General features: G+C 36.7%; 1 non-coding gene across 1 annotated transcript; it reads left to right on the forward strand.

Moving 5' to 3' along the window:
- The first annotated feature begins 236 nt into the window (after positions 1-236).
- Positions 237-343, forward strand: LOC150035861 (small nucleolar RNA R71). The gene has a single exon (XR_016529906.1). It is a non-coding gene; the product is annotated as a small nucleolar RNA R71 (small nucleolar RNA).
- Positions 344-11,405: the final 11,062 nt, after the last annotated feature.

Here is an 11,405-nt window from a genome sequence, read left to right on the forward strand (position 1 = left end):
GCGGTCATCTGATTCTGTAGTGAAGTAATAGCACTATTACTTGCATCGTTATCTTTGATTCTAAGTCTCTGATCGCTCTCCTCCAATCTTCGTGGTTCTTAGAGATGCAATCTAAGATATTCTTAGCCTCGTCATACGTTTTATCAAGCAGAGCACTAGTTGTTGCCGCATTGGCAGCTATCTACGATGCGGGATTCATACCATGATAAAAGATTTCCATTTAAAGGCAGCCTGGGAAACCATTATGTGGACAGTCCCGGACCAACCTTTTAAACCTCTCCCAGGCATCATTGAGCGATTCGTCCATGTCATGTTCAAAATTTGTTATGAGTTTCCTTCGTCTAGCGTTCTCAGTAGGCGGAAAATATTTATTCATAAATTTCTCTACAACCTATTCCCATGAAGTGATCTCTCCCGGCTCAAGAGAATACGCCCATTTCCTTACCTGATCACAAATAGAAAATGGGAACAAAGTTAGTCAACTTTTTCGACAGAGATGTTCAGAAACAAAAAAGTATTGCAGATTTCGATAAAGCTACGAAGGTGGGCATGCGGGTCCTCGCCACGCCGGCCTCCGAATTGTCCTACAGTCTGGATCATATGCAGCATCACCTGTTTTATTTCGAATCGACTTCCATCGAGGGCAGGCCTCATGATTCCTGGAGAGAAATCATAGAGGTTTGTTAATGCATAGTTCCTAATGGGTCTATTGTGATCGTTAGCCAGAAGGATTGGATTCGCCATGACGTTGTTTTCTTTTGGTGCTCCGTTTCCTGGCTGCTCCGTCATCTCTTCTTTATCTGATTGTTGTTGTTGGCGGTCTCTTAATCTCCGTCTGAATGTCCTCTCAATCTCCGGGTCGTAATTTGCCATTGAGAGTCTGCAAAGAAATCAGAAAAATTACCGTTAGCACACTATTTTACCGAAGTCCTCGGCAACGACGCTAAAAACTTGGTGCGTTATTGTATGACGTGAAAATATGGATGAAATGCGATGGTGAAATTGCGTTGAGCACTCAAGTTTCCTCACCGGAATCCAAGTGTAAACTCCACTGAGTTTCTTGGTAAGTCCAGGGTTGAACTCAGAGACTTATGAAAACAGGTTGCATTGGTAATTTTTTGGAAAACATTGCGGTAACCAAAATAAATCATTAGTTGTCGAGGTTGTTGTTTGCGGTGATGAAAAATAAATAAATGCGGCGGATTTAAGAAAAGTCGAATTGCGTGATAGATGCACTAAGTATGCGGATGAACGGGTTGAGAAGATCTTTAGCTAGCATTACTTGGGAAAGCGTCAAACTATGTGATCATGGTACAATCATGCAAAGCAAGTCATTTTCTAATGCAAATGCGATGCTCTTAAGTCTAAGACGCATGTGTTGAATGCAAAAATGTCCATAGAGCTTATTCCTAAGTCTCTACTCTTGTCCTATGCGATGATGCAAGATGCATAAAGGCAAGGTGACTGCATACAATCATATCCTATCTCTAAGATGCATGCGATGCATTAATAGAAAATAGTGCTTATTTTTAAGCTTCTATCCCTTGATTATGCATTCTAATCCGACTCTCCCGAGCCTAGATTCTAACTTGACTTTCCCAAGCCTAGATCTTGTCCTTAGACTACCCTCTCGAGTACATCTAATGGACGAGTAATGCATACATAATATAAGATAATCGCATAGAATGAAGATTCCCAGTGTGCTAGTTAAATACTTCTCAACCCATTCCCAGATTTAGCTACTCATGTGTAAATAACAGAGAGTGAACAGATGTAGAGAAGGAAATTCCATTTTTATAACTGAGCTTGAGTACAAAATAACAATGGAAGATAAAGGTAGAGGGTAGCAATTCCTTGCTGACTGAGGCTTTTACACTGTCAATCTCTATTCGGTTCCAAAAATATTCCTGCTTCCGCAAGTGTCGACCCTCAGCTTCCGGCGCTCTCCCAAGCTTACCGGAACGATCCGTCAACACAACCTTCTTCCCTTGCATCCGCCTTTAGGTAAAAGAAAATCTATGAACAAGGCTAAACTATGAATAGAACGGTGAACTCGTAAAATAGCTGAACCCCTTTTCTGAAGGATGCCTTTGGTATTTATAGAACTTCTAGGGTGAAAGGCGGCTTCTCATTCATGATTTTACGGACTGGAAAACTTTAATTACTGACTGATGCGCCGAATATTTGTCACCGAAAAGCTAAATGTACTTGTTTGTTAGCAGCTATCAAATTAATTCAAATTCGACTGTCATCAGCTTTTTGTCCCATCATTATTAATTATATCTTTCACCCAGATGCGCCCACCAAGTTACGCTGACCAGGTTGCGACAATCCTTCTTGAGCAAATGTTTGGGAGCACAATAACCGCAAAGCCTTGCGGTAATGCTGCGCTCGACCAATGCTGCGGTAATGCTGCGCTCGACCATAATACAATAAACTTAATGCTTTTTAGACGTAATTTAACATATTTTATCAATGCAAGCCAGTGTTGTTTAAGAACTTAGCACTATGATAACGTGCATTTCTGCCCGTTATCATATATATACATCATCGAGAGAGGTAAACGTGGGTTAGAATGTGTATGAGTGAATTTGTAACCTTGTCAGAGGAGAACTCAATGAAAGCTTGAAATAAAAGAGATTCATATCTTAAGAGTGGATGTAGATCTTCAAAAGATCGAACTACTATAATCAATGTGTTCATCTTCTTCTCCTATCTACATTTCTTGAATTGCATGCTTGAAATCCTTCATCTTCTTCATCAATTTCCTTAGAAACTCCAAGAACAATTAGAGAGAAAGCAAAATAAAATAGAGTTTTAGAGAAAGAACGAAATATGTCAAAATGATAAAACAGACATGAAAGGAGAAGTCTTACTCACTCATCAGGCCTTCAGCTATGTGGCAAAATCAGGTGCACATTTGGTAGCTACCACTGATCCTCTTTGGGCCAAGCTTAACCTAGTTTTGGTTATGGGCCTTTCTTTTTTGGGTTGAAGGTCTGACAAATTTAAAAGGCCCATTCCCTACAATTCTTTTAGAAGCGTAATTTTCTTTGATACAATATGTTTTGATTTCTTTTTTTTATTTATATTTCTACTTTCTAGTTGATTATATACTAAATGACTTTTTGTCTCCTATTAAGGGGGAGTGTTCAATTGATTTCAAATGGGGGAGAAATTTGTGAAATTGGACTTGAATATAATTAACTTGAGCTTGGTTAATTCTTTTTTAAGCCTCTTGAATTTAAAATGTTGTTTGTTATATATTATTTTTAGAAGGCATGTCGATAGGAGAAGAAATACAAAGTATGTCCTTGTGATTTTAGAGGAATCTTTCATATCTTTGTTTATTTTTCTTACTTGTCCTTTTTGATTGATTCCAAAATGGGGAGAAGTAATAAGAAAAATGAAAACATGTTATTATTAAATATCTTTGTTGCTATTGAATTGAGAATTGTTATTAACGAAATATTCATTGTTTTTAAGTTATTTTAAATTATATGTGTGTTGATTATGATTCAAGTTCATATTGTACGTCATACATAAATTTGGAATTCATTTTTCTTGAGAAGTTTATCATCATAAAAAAGGGGGAGATTGTTGGCTTTTTGGCTCTTAATCTCAAATTAATAATTTTAATTAATTAATCAATTATTGATGATAACAAATGTACTTTTATTTAATAACAATTTGAGTATTTTGAAGTGTCCATTGTGTAGAGCTTATAGTGATTCTAACGCAATTTGAATCACTCAAATCGGAGTTCAAAGAAGAAATATGATCAAAACAAGTTTAATTGAAAAATCTCGAGCTAATGATGTGTTCGTTTTTTTAATCAAAGTGGATCAATTGAAAGGTGCCACTTGCAACACTGGAGAAATGACACATAGTGGATTTTTATTTTTGGATTAGTTTTAAAAAGAAAATAAATTAAATATTATTTTATGTTTTTATCTAATGACTAGTTTTGGACACACATTGAGCTTTTGCTTTTTTGTTGGATCATGTTTATGTCTAACAACTAGTTGAGCTTAAAATCTCTACCATTAATTTTTATTTCCAAGATCTAATGGCCTAAATTAAATGTGATTTTCACCAATTTTCCTATCTTCTTAAACACTCCTCCAATTTTTTTTTAACAATAATTACATATTTTTACATTTTTCAAAGCCACCATTGTTATTCTCTCTTGTTCTTAATTTCTTTTCATCTTATTCTTGAGAGATTTATTGTATTGTGAGGATTTAATTTGTTGAGTGCTACAATTTATAAATCTACTCTTTGTGAGTGGTTTTCTCATCTTGTTCTACATTTTAAAATCTATTGTAAGGGGTTACTGTTGAACTCATAACAAGAGTGTTGTGATGGTTTGATCCTCAACCATGGAAAGAATGGGTTTTTTTCTTGCGTTCGAAAAAGGAACATTGTAAATATTCGACTGGAAGTTGTGGAAAGAGTTAAGTTTGAGTGACATACCCAAGAGAAGCCTGTGAAGTAGATGTAGGCCGGTTGTGCCGAACCACCTTAAATTTTCATTGTCAATTTCTCTATCCCTCTCCTATTTAATTTTGCTATTAATTTGTTATTATATTTCATTGGATAAAATTAATTGCTACAATTTCTTTATTTCAATTTTTAATCATTTTAAAGTGAATGTATATGTATGAAATTATATTTTAAATTACTTAGTAGCTAAAAGTGTATTTATTTGCTTAATTGGGTCCACATTAGTAAAAAGTTTTAATTAGTTTAATTATACCCTATTTATCGCCCCTCTAGGGTTGTCATACTTTTCCTACATGATACCATTGATAGCATTGAAAATTTGTACCTTTCTCTGCTTAATTTAGGATTTTCTTTGATTTTATATGTTTATTTGATGAATTTATAGTTTTGAGCACTAAAGAGGTAGAACAGGGTATTAGTAACGAAATGGAGCTAAAACGGAGCATAGCGGAGCTTCATTGCATCAATCGAGAAAGAGAAGGTCAAAATTATGAAAATGCCTTTGGAAGCGCAGTGGCGTTAGCGCTTGCCGCTTTTTCTAGAAGCCCCGAATTTGGTTCAGCGCCTTGGCGCGACTCTATGGTGTTGTGGAACTGTCACGATTTCTAAAAAGGAATATTTACTGCCTACAGTTGAGAACTCTATTCCAGTTGAACTCGACATGATTTCTCTTTGTTTTCTCCATCTTTTTTGTTTGTACATGTACCTAAACAATTCTTGAATGTCCATCATGAAAATTATGGGCTAAGGTAACTTGTTCTACTTTGGGTTTTAACATTTTTCTATAGTTTCATGTACTTGTGAGCTTTTGAACCGAACATTGTTGAATTTACTTGATTCAGTTCTATTCTTATAAGATTATGATTATATTATCAGATGCTTATGGATTTTGTAATTGGTGTTTTTGATTAACATTTGACAAGTGATATGTAATCTAAGAAGCGATATGTTAGATTAACTTGCAAATCCTATTTTTCTAACCAATCTAAAATTGAATGAAATGAATATTTAATCATGGATTTTCCTGTTGAATATCCCACCTAATGGTTCCCTAAATCTTAATGCAACTAAGACAAATTTGGATTTACATGCTTTTCATCAATTCAATTTGGACTAGTTAGTTTATTAGGACGAATTGATTGGCTTTTCCAATTAGTTTGGTTAGGTGTGATCAAACACTTAATTCATAATGAGATATCGATGATCGAATACATTGAATAGAGAAACATCGTAATAACCCAAGCAAGGCTTTCTTCGCATTTTTTCTCAACTTTACTTGCTTTAATTTTATGCAATTTAATTTCTCTTGCAACCAATAAACTTCAACTCTCCCCTCCGGCGGATATTTCAGGCTGTGAATTGCTTAAAGAGAAATCCAGAGGTTCCCTATGTTCAACTCATTGCTACCATTGTTGGGATTCGTGTCCTAATTCTCTCGGAGTCTTGTTGTTTGTAATGATACACATTGTCTTATGAATAAAATAACTGTTATTTCATTTTGGCATTTACTGATATCCAATAAACATAGCTCCATGGTTATCTTATGTAAACTTAAGCATGTGTATGAGATATACAAGTGGATCATGCCTTAAGTGATAACCTAAATAGGTTTGTAGTATAAGGATGAAGGTGGGATACCTAATCCTGGTGACACTACGGATACGACCCGCGTTGTAGAGGTTTACAAGTGTTGTAAACTACTACAGATGGTAGATCCTGACCATTCATGTAGAGACATGCGAGCGAGGGTGTTCTATACAAAGATTTTGTATAAGACCGGACCACGAGATGACTAGATTCTGTATATAACATCGTTGATACTGGAGACTATATCTCACCTAAACGACCATAGGTGACACGACCTCAATCCTGAACTCCTTCCTTTGAGGGCAGTCCTTTGATTAGTATGGGTGAGAGTAGCCAGATTGCCAACTCAACATGCCTACCTTTTTGGGAACTTGTCTGGTCTGGGAGCTAGGAACTCATTTACACTAGATGAAATTCACTCCTTCCCCAAAGCAAGGGTAAGTAGATAGATTGTTCCCTTAAAGGTTGATTCTGGGGCTTGAACATAGTGGCCAAAACTTCTCTTTGGAAGAGATAACTCAGTCATAGTAGAACTATGGCTTATGTTCATTAGAGGATTCGGTGGTACTTAAGGAGTTGATGTAACTATAGGGGCATAATGGTTATTGGCCGAGCTGTACTTACGAGCGATCTGTGAAGGGTTGTCGCACTGTTGATTGGTTTAGATGGACACATAATATATCTGTGGTAAGGAGAGCTCAGCTGTTGGTCTTTAGTGGAGTGCCTGGTAGTTAACAGATGATGGATCCCATGACTAAAGAGTTTAGTCAGTTATTCACGTACCGTTGGAGCTTCGAGCTACAAGTCCATAAGGTCTCCTTGGTAGCTCAATGGGTTCAAGTTAAAGATTAGTTCTTGGTATTGATTTGAAATGTTCAAATTGATAAGAGGTAATTCGATTATATATGATATGATCGATATGATGTATGAGATACATCTAGTGAAGAATTAATGTAAATGAGATTTACATTAAGTACCATGGAATAGAAAAAGAGCTATGGTTTATATATTTCATGGGATGAAATATTAAAACTATAGGTTATAAATATATTATGGTAAGTTAGTTATCATTTATATTAATATTAATATTAATTATTGGATAATTATCTCTTTTTCTCTAATAACCAATTGAGTGAGAGGTTATTGGTGGTTTCATAGTAACCGTGAGATAAAAAAAAATGTTTTCCTAATTTTAATAAGAAAAACGATTTGCAAAGTTGTTGATTTTCTCACGGATAGTTGTCAAGTAAATCAGATTTACTAAGTGACAGCTTGGAGTTAGTTAAACGATCGAGGAGTGTTCTTACATGACAGACACTCAGCTAAACAATGACTAAACGATTGCATAGCTTTTGCTAGACGATCGCATAGCTTTTCCTAAGCGATTGGGCATCGACCTATATGATAGGTTGTTCCATCTCCCACTTGCTCAATCGTTTACATGATTGTGGTTCCTCCAGTTTTTTGCCTCAAACCAAGTCCACACAGAGCCCACCCTCTGGATTCTCACACCAAAAATACCAAGGTAACCTTCATGATGGTGTCATACTTAACTTGATACAGTCGAGGTTTTGTGAAGGCCGTTCGTAGTGTTCGAGGTGTTCGTGACCTTGGCGATTGCTTAGTTCGAGTGCGCGATGTTCATGTAGTGTAGCGGTCGTGTTGAACGAACTTTCATGTGTTGCTGTGTTGCTGTGATCAAGTGTTCGTGATCAAGAAACTCAAAGATGAGTCTACAATGGTTTTTTTGAGTCTTCCCTTGATCTATTGTAAAGCATTCTGTAATTTCTATTTTATGCATAATCGCACGTTTTCGTTTGTGATTGTAATTGTAAAGTTCATATATGATTGAAATTTGGAAAGATCCTTCCGCTGCTCATGGAAATCCTCGTGTTTGATTTCCTTCAATTGGTATCAGAGCCAAGTTTCGATCCTGGGACCTATGGGTTATGGGCCCACCACGCTTCCGTTGCACATTTTCCAAACTCGTTTTGGGTTTTGTAGTGGAGACTACATGCTATATCCTGAACAACGTTCCCTCGAAAAGTATTTCTAAAACACCTTTTGAGTTGTGGAGAGGCCGTAAAGGTATTTTACGCCACTTCAAGATTTGGGGCTGTCAGAAACATGTGCTAGTGACTAACTGAAAGAAGTTGGAATCGCGTTCGAAGGTTTGCCTCTTTGTAGGCTACCCCAAGGAAACAAGAGGTGGATACTTCTATGATCCGAGTGAGAATAAAGTGTTTGTTTCTACAAATGTTATCTTCTTGGAAGAAGACCACATCCAAGATCATAAGCCACGAAGTAATCTCGTTTTGCATGAGATTTCTAGTGAGACTGAGACTGTTGAGGGTTCAACAAGAGTTGTTGAACAGACCGATAGATCAACAAGAGTTGTTGAGGTCGGTACATCTAGTCAACTAGCTCAGGAATTGAGACTACCTCGACGTAATGGGAGGGTTATGAACCCACCGGATCGCTACATGGGTTTGACTAAAGCCCATAACGTCATTTCGAATGATGGGGTCGAGGATGCATTGTCTTTTAAGAAAGTAATAGAGGATGTTGATAAGGATAAATGAGTTAAGGCCATGAACCAGGAAATGGAGTCTATGTACTTCAATAATGTCTGAGAGCTTGTTGATCTGCCTGATAGGGTAAGACCTATTGAGTTTAAGTGGATCTATAAGTGAAAGAAAGGTGTAGATGGAAAGGTGCAAACTTTTAAGGCTCGACTCGTGGCAAAGGGTTATATCCAGGTTGAAGGAGTTGACTATGAGGAAACTTTCTCACCTGTTGTCATCTTCAAGTCTATTAGGATACTTTTGTCCATAGCCACATTTTATAATTATGAAATATAGTAAATGGACGTCAAGACTGCTTTTCTTAATGGTAATCTTAAGGAGACCATCTTTATGACTTAACCAAAGGGGTTTTTAGTTCCAGATCAAGAGCAAAAAGTTTGCAAGCTTAATAGATCCATTTATGGGCTAAAACAAGCAGAGATCATGTAACATTAGATTTGACACTGCGGTCAAGTCATTTGACTTTGATCAGAACGTTGATGAGTCTTGTGTCTACAAGAAAATCATCAACAACTCAATAGATTTTCTGGTACTGTATGTAGATGATATTCTACTCATTGGGAATGATATAGGGTATCTGACTGATTAAGAAATGGCTAGTTGCCCAGTTTCAAATGAAAGATTTAGGTAAGGCATAGTATGTTCTAGGGATCCAAATCTTTCGAGATTGTAAGAACAAATGGTTAACCTTGTCTCAGGCATCGTACATTGATCAAATGTTGATCAGGTAGGATTCCAAGAGGGGTTTATTACCCTTCAGGCATGGAATTCGTTTTTTTTAAGGATCAATATCCTAAGACACCTCAAGAAGTTGAAGAGATGAGATGGATTCCGTATGTTTCAGCTGTATGCAATGTTGTGTATCAGACCCTACATTTGCTATGTAGTAGGGAATGTCAGTCAGTATCAGTCCAATCCAGTATTTGATCATTAGACAGGGGTTAAGATGATCCTCAAGTATCTTTGAAGAATGAGGGACTACATGCTCGTGTATGGAGATAAGGATCTAATCCTTATAGGATACACAGACTTTGACTTTCAGACCAATAGAGATTCTAAAAATCGACATCGGAGTTAACTTTTACTCTGAATGGAAGGGCTAAAGTGTGGCAAAGCATTAAGCAAGGATGCATCGCGGACTCCGCTATGGAAACCGAATATGTAGCAGCTTGTGAAGCAGTTAAGAAGGTTGTTTGGTTGAGGAAATTCCTTTCAGATTTGGAAGTTGTTCCAAATATGGATTTGTCTGTCACTCTTTATTGTGATAACAGTGGGGTGGTGGCAAATTTAAAGGAGCCTCAGATCATCATCGGGGTAAGCATATAGAGCAGAAATACCACTTGATCAGGGAGATTGTACATTGCGGTGATGTGATAGTCACAAAGATCATGTCGGAGCACAACGTTGCTGATCCCTTTACAAAAGCTCTCACGGCTAAAGTATTCGAGGGTCACCTGGAGAGTCTGGGTCTGCGGGACATGCGACACCCTGTCTAGGGCAAGTGGGAGATGATATCTGGGTATGCCCTAGTTTATTGTATATTGTTCATGTTTTATATTGTATTGTACATTAATCTCTCGTGACATTAGGACAAGTGGGAGATTGTTAGGATTGGTGTCCTAATTCTCCGAGAATCTCGTTGTTTGTAATGATACACATTATTTTGTGAATAAAATAACTATTATTTCATTCTGGCATTTGCTCATACCCAATAAACAAAGCTCCATGGTTATCTTATGTAAACTTAAGCATGTCTATGAGATATATAAGTAGATCATGCCTTAAGGGATAACCTAAATAGGTTTGTAGTATAAGGATTAAGGTGGGATACCTGATCCTTGTGACACTATGGATATGGCCCACTTTGTAGAGGTTTGCAAGTGGTGTAAACTACTACAGATGGTAGATCCGACCATTCATGTGGAGACACGCGAGCGGGGGTGTCCTATACAAAGAGTTTGCATAAGACTGGACCACGAAATGACTAGACTCTGTATATAATATCGTTGATACTAGAGACTTACATCTCACCTAAACGAAAATAGGTGACACGACCTCAAACCTGAGCGTTTTGGGAACTTCTACCTTTAAGGGCGGTTCTTTGATTAGTATGGATGAGAGTGGCCAGATTGCCAACTCAACATGCCTACCTTTTTGGGGACTTGTCTGATCTGGGAGCTAGGAACTCACTTACACAAGATGGAATTGGTGTTGATTTGAAATGTTCAAATTGACAAGAGGTAATTCGATTATATATGATATGACCGGTATGATGTATGAGATACATCTAGTGGAAGATTAATGTAAATGAGATTTATATTAAGTACCATGGAATAGAAAAAGAGTTATGGTTTATATGTTTCATGGAATGAAATATTAAAACTATAGGTTATAAATATATTATGGTAAGTTAGTTATCATTTATATTTATAATAATATTAATTATTGGATAATTATCTCTTTTTCTCTAATAACCAATTGAGTGGGAGGTTATTGGTTGTTTCATGGTAACCGTGAGATAAAAAGAAAAATATTTTCCTAATTTTAGTAAGAAAAAAGATTTGCAAAGTTGTTGATTTACTCACGGATAGTTGTTAAGTAAATCAAATTTACTAATCGACGGCTTGGAGTTAACTTATGATCATGCTGTATTCTTACAAGACAGACACTCAGCTAAACGATGAGCTAAACAATTGCATAGCTTTTGTTAGATGATCGCACAACTTT

Source organism: Benincasa hispida, chromosome 5 (genome assembly GCF_027475165.1).
Source record: "Benincasa hispida cultivar pf3 chromosome 5, pf3_genome.v1.1, whole genome shotgun sequence".
NCBI classification, from domain to species: domain Eukaryota; kingdom Viridiplantae; phylum Streptophyta; class Magnoliopsida; order Cucurbitales; family Cucurbitaceae; genus Benincasa; species Benincasa hispida.